At 39.5% G+C, this 13,419-nt stretch overlaps 1 protein-coding gene across 2 annotated transcripts in view; it reads right to left on the reverse strand.

The window, feature by feature from the left end:
- Positions 1 to 13,419, reverse strand: part of ash2 (Set1/Ash2 histone methyltransferase complex subunit ash2) — a 131,374-nt gene that overhangs the window by 6,991 nt on the left and 110,964 nt on the right. The window lies entirely within an intron of this gene.

Consider the following 13,419-nt stretch of genomic DNA (forward strand, 5'->3'; position numbering starts at 1 on the left):
CACTTAACAATTCAGAGTTCATACTAGCACGGAATTCAGTCTTGTTCTTCCTCATCACACTTATCTGAAAAATCGCGGCTACACACACTACAAAACACGTGCGAATGAGATTTTGAGAAACACAGTAAACAGGGCCATGCATTCTAGTATTCATCCCTAAGTTTTTGAACTATTTTTGGTTTATTACCGTACTAGCGTCACTAGTCACAGTAGCATCATTACACATATTTTCCTGCACCAGAAATCGCTTCATTATTTCGCATTTCATAACATACGATTAGCATATATCCTAGAAGTGCAATATATGTAAATTTGGCAAGCAAAATCGCAATAAATACTTCTTCAACAGTCACGCACACAGTATTCGCAATGAAACTGAATTTGTTACCAATTTGCTGCCAAAACAAAGACAAAAGAAATCTCATACTTGCATGGAAGTCTGATCACGTGACGAACAAAGACAACAACTCCGCAACATAAACCACTTCACTGCGTTCGGTACGTGAAAACTCCAAATATTCTTAAACAAGGGACACGAAAGGGGTTTAAATGATTACTGAGAAATTCGAAAAGAATATTATGAGAATTCGAGCTGTAATGGCATTCCTTGTGTATCGTTTGAACACTTCATACACTTAGATTTAAAAATCAACAAAAAATCGTAATTTGTGGTATGTGATTCGTAAAAGCGTAATTATGGTGGGTGATTCGTAATTATTACGAATGAATCGTAATAGTTGGCAACTCTGCCATTGTAACTCCATTCATGGAAATATTCATTTTACCAAATATATCTGGTACCTATATTGACGTATGGTTTGGAAGCAGCAACACTTACTGGATCAACAAAGAGTCATCTTCAGGCAACAGAAATTAAGTTTTTCCGTTCTTGTCTATAAAGGAAAAAGAAAAAAGGATAAAATAAGGAATGTGGAGATCCGACAACAACTTGGATTGCAAAGAAGCTTGCTGGAGAGCCTTAAAGTGAAGAGACTGCAATGAAAAGAATGGATCCCCATCGGACTCCTTGAGCACACTTTGACCGCAGTGTTCCTCGAAAAAGACCAAGAGGAAGACCTCATGATGTTTGGGAGAAGCAGATTTTCAAGGACCTTGAAATCAGAGATGTAAACTGTCATCGCAAATATGATCATCATCTTTCGATGGACAGGACAAACTGGAGGAGGCTCTTGCACAACCGCACCCGACTTGCTGGAGCGAAGAAATAATTATGATGACCACGGGAACTGAGGCAGAGGGGAAGCTACCACTTCTTGATGTCCATACTGCACACTGAGGGCTCTTGTTCTACATATATGTCCCACAGTTCTCCAACTAGGTACAATGAATTTATTGTTTTAAAATAATTTGCTTTACGTTGCGTCAGCACAGATAGGTCTTATGGTGATGGTAGCGTAAGAAAAGACTAGGAGTGGGAAGCAAGCGACCATCTCCTTAATTAAGGTACACCTCCAGCATTTTCCTGGTGTGAAATGGGAACCACAAAAAACCATCTTAAGGGCTGCTGACAGTGGAGTTCGAACCCACTATCTCCTACAGCAGAAATTTCCATATCTTGGTTCTATCTACTAGCAAGCTGACAGCTATGTGACCCAACACACAACAACTTTCACACTGCAGTACAATTTACAGCTCCCAAAATTCAAAGGTTATTTTTACTGGGAAAACAAGAACAAGGACCCATATGCCAATACATTGGGAACTACAATGCTTCCACCAGCGAAAGTTGACTCACAAGAAGTTGAAACATACATAACAGAGTTGTAAATATTCTATTAAGTTTCCTTACATGGACAATTTCTTCTCCACATTTCAAGAGTAAGGAAACAAATAGAAGATATTTTTTAAATGTCAGTACATATTGTCAAGTCTTTCTATTTACATGTGCAAAATTCTTATCTGGACACATTTTGGTGTTTGGCTATGTCCATTCTTAACAAGCTAGAATCAAAGTGAAGATGTATTTATCCAAATTAGGCTATAAGTGCTGATTATCTCTGCCTCCAGCAAACATAATTTAAACAACTTTGGGGTTATTTTTTACTACAGCATTTGTTTTATGGTGCACTGACAAAGGCAGGTCTTATGGTGATGATGGGATAGAAAAGGGCTATGACCAAGAAGGAAGCGACCATGGCCTAAAGTAATTCTTTCCTACCCGAAAGCGCCCATCTCTTCATTTAGACTTCCAATCCTTAGCGCCTGAAAGCACCCAGCTGCATTATCTGCACATGTCTACATCTGTAGTTTTCTCAGCTGTGAACTGCTGAAGCATCTATGAACATGCAGCACAATTTGCACGGCTTAGGAAATAAATGAACAGCAAACTGCAGCTAGCGCCACTCAGTTGTTTTGTTCGTAAACATGGCGGGATTGAGTACTCTGAATATTGAAACCAAGCTTAATATAGGCACAGAAGGTGACACAGAATCGTTTAATAGTGGTAGAAGTGAATTTTCAGTAAGTGGAGAACATATTAACAAAGATAATTTTAGTAATAACAGTGATGTAAATGAAAACGGAAACCTAGAAATCATAACTGATGGTGATACTCCGGCAATTCAGGCAACACGAATATTTTGTTTCGTTACTATTACCTGGCCAGGAAAGAAGAGGACATCAGAGAGGTTCTGAGGAATCATTCTGATCACCTATTGAACAGGACAGAAGCAGATCAGAGAACAAAAGATCAGCTGTTGAAACCTGCACAAAGGAACCTCCCATTACATGGGCAGAAACAGAAGCAGACCTTAAGAAGATGCCACAAGGGAAATCCCCAGGAATCGAAGTCAGCATGGACATGATCAAAGCAGCAGGAGTCCAGGGTTTACAGTGGCTACACAGAGTGTTCAATGCAGTTTGGAAAGATGGCAAGATACCTACTGATTGGAGCAAGGGTGTCATTATCCCCCCTGTTTAAGAGAGGAAATCGCCGAAAATGCTGTAACTACCGGGGAGTAACACTCCTTTCTCATGGGCTTGAGATTGAGAAAATCTTAGAGAGCATATTGCAAGTCATTTTAGAGCCACAGTTTGATGAGGAACAGTATGGCTTCAGGCCTAATAGGTCCATAACAGACCTAATCTTCAGTGTCGATATGTTAATGGAAAAATATTGGGGAAAAGGCAAAGATCTGTTTATGGTTTTCTTTGACATTGAGAAGGTATATGTCAGCACTGCAAGAGAGAAGATATTGGGAAAAAAAAAAAATGTGCCAGAGGGACTGCTGAGGAAAGTTCAGATGCTGTATGAGAACTGTACCAGCTGTGTGTGATTGAGTGATGGACATTCATCCCGGTTAAAGACCGAAAGTGGAATCCAGCAAGACAGTGCACTATCCCCATTATTGTTTATCACCATCATGGATGACATAATGAAGAACATCAAGAAAACCTCTGGTGAACTATAAGCAATGGCCTTCGCTGATGATGTTATGGTCTGGGGGGAAACTGAGGAACAAGTACAGTCGAGACTCAATGAATGGAAGGTTAAGTTCCAGGAGCTAAATCTCAAGATAAGCAAACTCAAAACATTAGTGATGGCAATAAATCAGGGGGGTGCACTCAGCCGTGCGCAGAAGGTGTTGCATTTTCCTCGCTTAGCGCATGACGTCACGGTGGAACAGCTAGCCACGCGGGACCAGGGTAGATCGAGGCAAATTCTTCAGTTATCACATGTATCGGATGTATTTGTTTACCTTTAAAGTGCGTGGGTGTTTAAAAGAGTGTCAGAGGACCTAGTTTCTTTTTTCGTTTGTGCTGTTCAAATACATGGAATCTTTCGGCGTTAAATACATTCTCCCCCAACTTGGCAGGTTCGATCCTGGCTCAGTCCGGTGGTATTTGAAGGTGCTCAAATACGTCAGTCGGTAGATTTACTGGCACGTAAAAGAACTCCTGCGGGACTAAATTCCGGCACCTTGGCGTCTCCGAAAACCGTACAAGAGTAGTTAGTGGGACGTAAAACAAATAACATTAATTATTATTAAATACATTCTCACAGCAAGTTTGAATCAAGATTGCCTGGACAATTTCTTTTCGCGCCTAAGAGGTCTTGGGCATTTTTACGATCATCCATCTCCACCTAATGTGAAAAATAGCATCAGACTGTTGTTGTTAGGAGCCAATTCCAGCGATATTCCTCATTCCCATGAATCACCTGTAGCTCCTGCCGAAGGAGGAGAATTTGTTACATCGGCTATGTTTGGCAACATCCTCCCGGATATGACAAGCTCTGGCGATGACTGAGGGTGACAAGGATATTAATGACATTGAATTGCCAGCTGTTGATAGTGATGATCTATCCGTACAGGAAAATACTGACTATAGTCTGCAGGGATTCAAATTCGTTGCAGGGTTCATCGCATATCGCTGCCGAATTTTTGACAGGTCCCTGGGCACGCCTCCAGGAGATTTGTTGATACCACCTGATGACCCAAGTCTGGGGTGGGTACACGTGCTGTTTCGGGGAGGTTTGCTCGTCCCTTCCGATAGTTTTATGGAAATTATCACTAAATTCGAACTGATATTTGCTGAAGTTCACGGACGAACATATTTGAACAGGGAACCAGAAGTTGTGAAAAATATGTTTGTGAAGTTGAAAAGCCGTTTTCCTGACGTCCATCCACAAGTCTTGAAATCATGTGCTAAGATCCGAACCTTACTCCGTTTGCGTTGGTTGGCTGCAAAAAAGAAATAAAAAATAGAGGCTTCCCGTAATAATTAATTAATTAATGTTATTTGCTTTACGTCCCACTAACTACTTTTATGGTTTTCGGAGACGCCGAGGTGCCGGAATTTTGTCCCGCAGGAGTTCTTTTACGTGCCAGTAAATCTGCCGACACGAGGCTGACGTATTTGAACACCTTCAAATACCACCGGACTGAGCCAGGATCGAACCTGCCAAGTTGGGGTCAGAAGGCCAGCGCCTCAACCGTCTGAGCCACTCAGCCGGCAAAGAGGCTGCCCGTAAGCGAAAAACGAGAATGTGGCATTTATCAACAAAGTAAATAATAATAATAATAACTTAAATGTTTCCACCTTTTCAATACAATATATTCACAAATTTACAAAATTATACGGTACTAGTTTCGACCCATCTAGGGGTCATCATCAGCCGTATTGGATTTCGCCACAAATGATCTTTGCTCCAATACGGCTGATGATGACCCCTAGATGGGTCGAAACTAGTACCGTATAATTTTGTAAATTTGTGAATATATTGTATTGAAAAGGTGGAAACATTTAAGTTATTATTATTATTACTTATATATTGTTCAATACGGACCAAAAACATGAAATTCATAACCATCAACAAAGTAAATGTCAAGAAATGTTCGTTACCATTGTATTTGTTGTTTTAAACTTCGTGTGCAAAGCCATGGGAACTTTGCCTTCTGCGCAGAACTCGGAAAAGAACTTATTTCATACCCTGTCTCGCTTCCATTGACTACGATTCGAACTGTAGCCCTTTTGATGAAAATCGGATAGATAGTGAATATACTTGACTGTGATACTCTTCTAGACTTATGTTAATGGAAAGAAAGACAAACCGTTTATTTGGTGCTAGTGTTCCAAGACTTGAAGTTATTACATATCGCAATGTATCCTGTAAGTTTTCACCGTGAAGTGTTGAACAAATTAACAGTGTTTGTGATATAAAACAAAACCCATCTGTCAGTCAGAGTGAGGTGCAGATTCCATGCATTTCGTCAACATCATCTTCACTGAGGTAAGAGTGAATAACAGTAAATAAAAATAGTCTTATTTTTCCGAATCTGTTGATTTAAACCTAACATATCGCGCACTTCTAAGTACCTCTTATTTTGTAGCGCTACGATGTTATACGTACTTTTATCTTGTACAGAATGTATGTTTCTATAGAATACATTGTATGACGTTCAAAAATTCTAAAATATCACTTCGGTATATTATTAAAATGTGAAACATTACCCGCGCGCTAATACAGTCTGCCGTCAGCGGCTACCAGCGATGTTCCATGGTGACGTCACAGCGACAGCCAATGGCAGCCCGTAACGCGGAATGACTAACCTTACTGTTCTCTATTAACCTTGGCAATAAATGAGAGGAATGACCAGTGAACATCATGCTAGGAAACCGTCCACTAGAAAGTGTGGAAAGCTTTACACACCTCGGCAATGTAATATCTCGAGATACACTAGCCACAAAGGAGGTGGCAAACAGAGTGCAGAAGAGCTCTCACTTTTACCAGCAAGTACGAACACTCCTCTGGGATCCCAAAGTACCAACAAAATCAAAGCTGGTGATGTTTGATCAGTACTTCATACCAATCTTAACTTATGGTATTGAAACCTGCACCCTCACTAAGAAAGACCCATCAAGGTTGCAGGCATCCAAGATGAAGTTCCTTAAATCCACAATTCCAAAAACCAAACTGGACAAGTTAAGGAATGATGTGGTTAGGAAGGAAGCTGGGATTGTTACATCATTTTTAGAACAGGTCAGCATGTCCAGACTGAGGTGGATTGGGCATGTAATTGAGGATGGAGCCAACAAGGACAGCGTATGTTAATTTGAAGAGACGTGTGGCAGGGAAACGGATGGTGGGAAGACCAAGAACCCACTGGATGGACATCATAAAGATGGACATTGCAAATCGGGGAAGGAGACTGGTGGACGTCATTAACAACAGAAAGTAACTCAATAAGATAGAATGGAAGAGGCTCACCAACAGTACCCGGAAAACTGGAACTGTAAAATAATGATGATGATGATGACTCTAAATGGTTTTGCAGGTGATGCTGGACCTGCTCATAATGTAGAAAGTGGATCACAAGAAATGTATTATTTATATATGCTAGGAAGGGATCAACTATTCAACGACATAGCCAAGAGCATGAACATCAAAGCAGCATCCAAACAGGCACAACCTGGTAAAATAGATGCACAATGGGAAGATGCTTGCTCAGGGGAATTAAAAGTTTACATTGGAATTCTTATACATAAGAATCACATGAGTACTGATTTAGCCCACACACTGAGTGCCTTGTGATAAAATTAACTGTAGGCCTACGACTTTTAGAAGATACAAAATTCTCACAAAATATTTTCATATTGTGGACGTCGGACAGCTAAAAGCCAGAGATGACCAAGCATTGAAGGTGCTGGTAGATTAGTGTCATTATATGATAAGAAACTATTCACTACTGCAGCATTCAGTGCAATTCCAAAAATGTTCCTTCACCATTTCACCATTTCCCTTCCCAAAGTAAAGCAAGATCTTTTTCAATCTAATGTATCTGTCAATCGTCACAGGACATAGAACAGCAAGTTCTTCATTTCCCTTCTCAGTTTTTCTTTTTAACTTCAACTGTGACATTTGGATCACAATTTAAGGAAAGAGCTTATGACACGTTTCAAAGAGTTCTCTAAATAATGAACAACTTCCAGGCACAGAATTACTGATGAGACAATGAACCCAATCAAAGGATGCAATGTTGTTAAACAATATACCGGGTGGTCCACCAGCCCCTTGTGATATATTGACAGCAGGGGTATCTGTGCTATTTCCTCAAATTCTGACCCAAATGTCACAGCTGAAGTAAAAAAGAACAACTGGAAAGGGAAATGAACAAATTACTGTTCTATATTGTACCAGGAACCGCTTACGGTCTGGAACATTATTTTATTCAATGTCAAGTACTGCAACGGCACGATTCTGGCATGCATTTTGTGTGCAAACTACATCACAAGCTCCATGCTGGAAGTTGACCTCGGAGTGATGCACCGATCACGTGCACAGCACATGGTGAGAAGGAAACTTCTAGAACATATTCTGCTAACTTTTGATCCACATTATTGAAATATATCATCTTGCATCCCATTACTTAAAGGCCAACATACTCAAATTTCGTGAAAATCGGCCTAGGGACTTGCGAATAATTCCACTATAAAGAAATTCAATTCTGCCCAGAGGGGAGGAAGTCAAACCCGGCAGAAACATATGAAAGAGCCAGGATTTTCTGAGAAGAAAACAGTTCTCAATTCGCAGCCGACATGCCAACATGCTGACGTACGTACATGTATATGCCGAGATTCGAACTCAGTCATCACGAAGTACAACTCTATGGTAACCATCTTCAACGAACTTAATACAAGTGCTCGTCTTGAACTTAAAAACTTTCAATCACTACGATACTAACTTAGATTTCTCATATTTTTTAAAAATGTTTACAAGAACATGGGACATTAACTCACATTACGGAACTTCGTATTTGAACTACAACTCGAGTGAACTTAGATGGTTAAACTTGTACTCATCTTAAGAGTTAGATTAACTTGGAATATTCATGGTTGATAAACGTGTGCACATTAAGACAATTTTCTGATTGACTAATTAAATGCCAATATACCGTCGGCTCCATGGCTAAATGGTTAGCATGCTGGCCTATGGTCACAGGGGTCCTGGGTTCGATTCCCGGCAGGGTCGGGAATTTCAACAATTGGTTCATTTCGCTGGCACGGGGGCTGGGTGTATGTGTCGTCTTCATCATCATTTCATCCTCATCATGATGCGCAGGTCGCCTACGGCCGTCAAATCAAAAGACCTGCACCTGGCGAGCCAAACATGTCCTCTGACACTCCCGGCACTAAAAGCCACATGCCATTTCATTTTTCTCAATGCCAATATAAATGGTCTGTTATTGGACATTATATTTTTTTTTTTTTTTTTTACTCATTCAGGACAAATATTTCAGGTTCCCATGGGAATCAACATCTATACCATGACTAATTAAACACTCAGTCTATTGAAAAAAACGATTTCATATTAGTACCTTAAAATACGTGTTTAATGACAGTTTATTGAACTTTTAATATGGCTAAACTTTCATCGCGGGTGATTGTGCCACATACAATGCTTTATAACACTACGGCTATCAGAACTTATAAATCTTCACGAGTTGGAACCTTTCAGTATCTATATATATAAAATAAGAGTTTTGTCTGTACATTACTCAGAATTTAAGAAGGATGGTATTTCTATATCAGTCGTGTCCAGAATAACAAGGAAATGCACTTTTTACTTTTCCGTAATTTCTGTCTGTCTGACTGTACGTACGTACACGCATCACGAGAAAAAGCTGAAGAGAATTTAATGAAAATCGGTATGCAAAGACGGGAAATAAGTTGCTATAATCCACGCCATAAATAATTTGATTCATGCTGAGTAAAAAGGTAGTTTAGGGGAAGGACTAAAATTTAGTTCTAAAATATTTGTTATTAATGGTCGTATCTTAACGAAAAGCGGTAGGTGAAGTCGGGGGATAAGTCGCTACAATCTGGGCCAAGGCCTGTCAGAGTGCATGCACTGTGCACGGTGCAAAAGACGACTTTGCTTGGTTGCCCAGAGTGCAGACCCCAACTCCTCGATTTGGAGCAATAGCGCTGTCTCTCTCTTTCCCCACACCTGTCTCGCTCGCTCCCCCTGTCTCCCTCTTCCTCACTCACTCCGTAGCGCTCCAAATCCGAGCCGGTTGAGCCAAGCTTAGCCGAGTAGCCCAGAGACGAAGCATTGGTCCGAGACAAGCCTAGTGGAACCGATGCACAGTGCATGGAGCTCTTTTGCCTTGATTTGCATACGTGAGATTTTGGGCGTTTGAGAGGCCCTGATCTAGGCCATAAATAATTGTATTCATGCTGAAAAAATAGTTTAAGAGAAGGTCTAAAATGGAATTCCCAAATATTTATCTTATTAGTGGTCCTATCTTAATGAAAATTGGTATGCAAAGTCGGGAAATAAGTCGCTATAATCTAGACTATAAATAATTTTATTCATGCTGAGAGAAATGGTAGTTTAGGGGAAGGCCTAAAATTTAATTCCCAAATAATTATGTTATTCCTGGTCGTATCGATAACTACTACATAACTAAAGCTATATAGTATTATATTTCCGATCATTTATGTCTTATACATTTTTACCGCACCGGCTATGATCACAGAGATATTCATGAATTTAGATTTTTGTTACTAAGTCCATATCAGCGCCGAGCCACGAGAAAATGCGTAAACAGGATTTAATGAAAATCCATATGTAAAGTCAGAGAATAAGGAACTAAAGTCTACTCTATAAATAATTTTATAAAACGCCCTAATACAACAGAGTCAAAAGGAAACTAAATGTGAAGGCCTACAATATGGAAAGCTCATAAAATTTATCAACAATAACATTACATTGACCATTGTTTGTTGTGATGTGCTTTGTGTCTTCCGTTGACACTCATCTCCAATTGATAGGATTACTGTTGCGTACCGAGTATTTTTTTTTAATTTTCTTACGTTGCACCAACACAGATAGGTCTTATGGTGACGATGGGATAAGAAAGAGCTAGGAGTGTGAAGGAAGCAGCCTTGGCCTAAATTAAGGTACAGCTCCAGCATTTTCCTGATGTGAAAATGGGAAACCACGGAATACCATCTTCATGGCTGCCAAGAGTGGGGTTCGAATCTACTATCTCCAGGATGCAAGCTCACAGCTGTGTGCCCCTAATCACATGGTCAACTCGCCTGGTCGTACTGGGTGTAACAGTCTGCCTGAATATTGGCGGAAAGTAGCATGCCATTCCTCTGGTTCATGAATTGTCTAATACTACGGGTACATCACACGCTGGTTCACCATAGTATTCAAGCTATTCAATCCCCACTCTGAGGTACTGATTGGAATGAGCAGTGTGCATATTTAACGGAATAATAGCAGATGAGTGTTCATGGCTGTCTGCGGCCTGGTCATTCCAGTTCTGGAACTTTGGACTGTTAGATTGGCACCATAGTACTATTTGCTAAAAGTGAGAAAATGTGCAGTTTTTCATTTGATTGAGTATTTTATATGATAACATTGCTTTTAATCCCTACTTTCCTACTGACGTTTCTGCAATGACCTATGTTGACTTCAGTTAGGAAAGCCACAAAGTCAGTATTTCTGAGAATCCCATAACAAAGCATGGGTACATCAGCTAGTTGTGAATAAACTTTTGGTCTTCATGTGAAATACTTGTATATATATTTGAACTGTGCTTTTATACAAAGTGATTCCAATCAAATGTGCTTTAATAATTTCACTAGCAGTGGTTAGATTTTGTACGAGTGCATTTAATGAAATACTGTGCTCATCTTACGATTTTCAAATATGAGTTATGCTACATAGGACAATCACAAATCATTATAGTCAGTTGGACTATAATTAGCTGGAAAATTTATAATGTCCAATAACGGACCATTTATATTGGCATTATAGATTTACTTCTTCGGGACAAATATCTCAGGTTCCCTTTGGGAATCAACATCAGTATCATCTGATGGCCAACCAGGCATCAATGTTTGGTAATGAGATAAAGTCTCTCATAGAGCATTGGCACTGCCGGTGGCTCCAAGTAGCCTATGCAGTGGCCTCCACGGTATGCACTAGTCATGCGTCTTGGTGGATGGGCTAAGTACCAACTGATGAGCTCAACTTAGCACACGGGGGTGAAACGCTGGCAACCAGGAATGAGTTAGCTGGAAAATTTATAATGTCCAATAACGGACCATTTATATTGGCATTATAGACTTACTCATTCGGGACAAATATTTCAGGTTCCCTATGGGAATCAACACCTATATTGTCAGTTGGACTTTCTCGTATTCATAAATCTATTGGTAACATGTGAAATCCTGACCGAGTGCCTATCATCATATATCATCATCGGTTCGCCCTTCCAGCGAGCCGGATAGGGTGTTTGAAAACGAGCGTCTTCCAAAGTTGCCTATTCAAAAACATTTTGTTGTCCAAGACAGATTCCCAATTCCTTCTCTCCACGCCTTCCCTCAGTTGGTCCATCAATCTTCTTCTTGGTCTTCTACCTGTTATTCTCTTTTCCAAATAAGCACATGGTAACCTTGTGCTATTCATTCGTTTAACATGCCCAAACCATTTAAGTCTAGATGACCTAAGTCTTTCCTCCAGAGATTCATTTAGACCTAGGTTAGATCGGATCTCATCATTTTTCACATGATCAAGTCGTGTCTTTTGGAGGGCAGTTCTAAGAAATTTCATTTCACAGGCTTAAATCCTACTACAATCCTTTGATGTTAGTGTGCAGATTTCCAGAGAATATATACCTGCTGTTATCTCCAGTCAACATGGGAGTTGGAACGTGGTTTCGACGCGGGATATGGAACGTGGTTTCCACGTGGGAGTTGAATGTGGTACCCTGGGGATGACATCACGACACCGGCTGCCTATTTTTCAACTTGCTGTTCACTGAACCGCATCTCACTACATTCCAATCCCGAGTTCCAGAGTATACAAGTGATATGAGTGAATTTCAAACCATCTTAACATTCCACCAAACTAATTTCTTATAAGTGGAACATTAGAATCAGTGACTCGTTGGCAGTTTTACAACAACCAACTAATGCTCATTGGAAATCATATTACTCTTGCCATATTCTCTAACTGTTAAATATAAATCCTTAAAGAGACTATAGAAAAGAACTCTATAAGAAGATTCATTTTGTAATGTTTTTTCAAAGTGTTAAATTATTTAGAAAGACTTTAGGAGAAGTTCATAAATTTTTCAAGTGAAGAAATACTTGTTTGAAATTAAATCATTTTCATATTATTTAGACAAACTTTAGGAAGAACTTCATGAACTTTACAAATGAAGAAATAATTATTTTTGAAGTGAAATAATATTCATTTAATGTTAGAATATAGGAAACAACTCTGATATTATGACAGACATTCGTTGCCATTGATTTAATCTCATATACCAAGACGGTAAATAATTTGTTCATAAGATATTTTACTTTGATCGAATATTTTGAGCCAGAAATAATAGGAGATATACACGTCATATTCATTGAGATGTCATGTTTTTAAACTCAAGAATTGTCCACCCCTAAGTGTGAATCTCATGCCTTCATCCCTGATCATTTTCCCGTACAATATCCTTCAATGATTGACACACACATTAGATCAAAAAAGATCTTACTTTACTTTGGGAAGGAAAATAGTGAAATGGTGGAAATACATTTTGGGATATGCACTAAACAGGCTGTATTCCAACACATGGAGACTGTGGTCCACAATTTGACATAGAAGGAACAAAATCACTATCAAAATCATTCACATAATTAGAAATTTGTAATTCACTGTTCTTAGATACATATGATAACCGTAAGCACATATGTTAACTGGTCTGCACGCAATTCATCACAAATATCCGTATCTGTTAGCAACTGCATGCACTACGCCACGTTAACAGCTGCCCTGAAGCACCAAGGAATATCTCGACATTTCTGACATTATTTTGTTACGAAGGTTTAAAGAAAAGATAAGGGAACAATAGCAGCCTTATACTATTTATTGCATGACTACAC

Source organism: Anabrus simplex, chromosome 8 (genome assembly GCF_040414725.1).
Source record: "Anabrus simplex isolate iqAnaSimp1 chromosome 8, ASM4041472v1, whole genome shotgun sequence".
In the NCBI taxonomy this organism is placed as follows: Eukaryota; Metazoa; Arthropoda; class Insecta; order Orthoptera; family Tettigoniidae; genus Anabrus; species Anabrus simplex.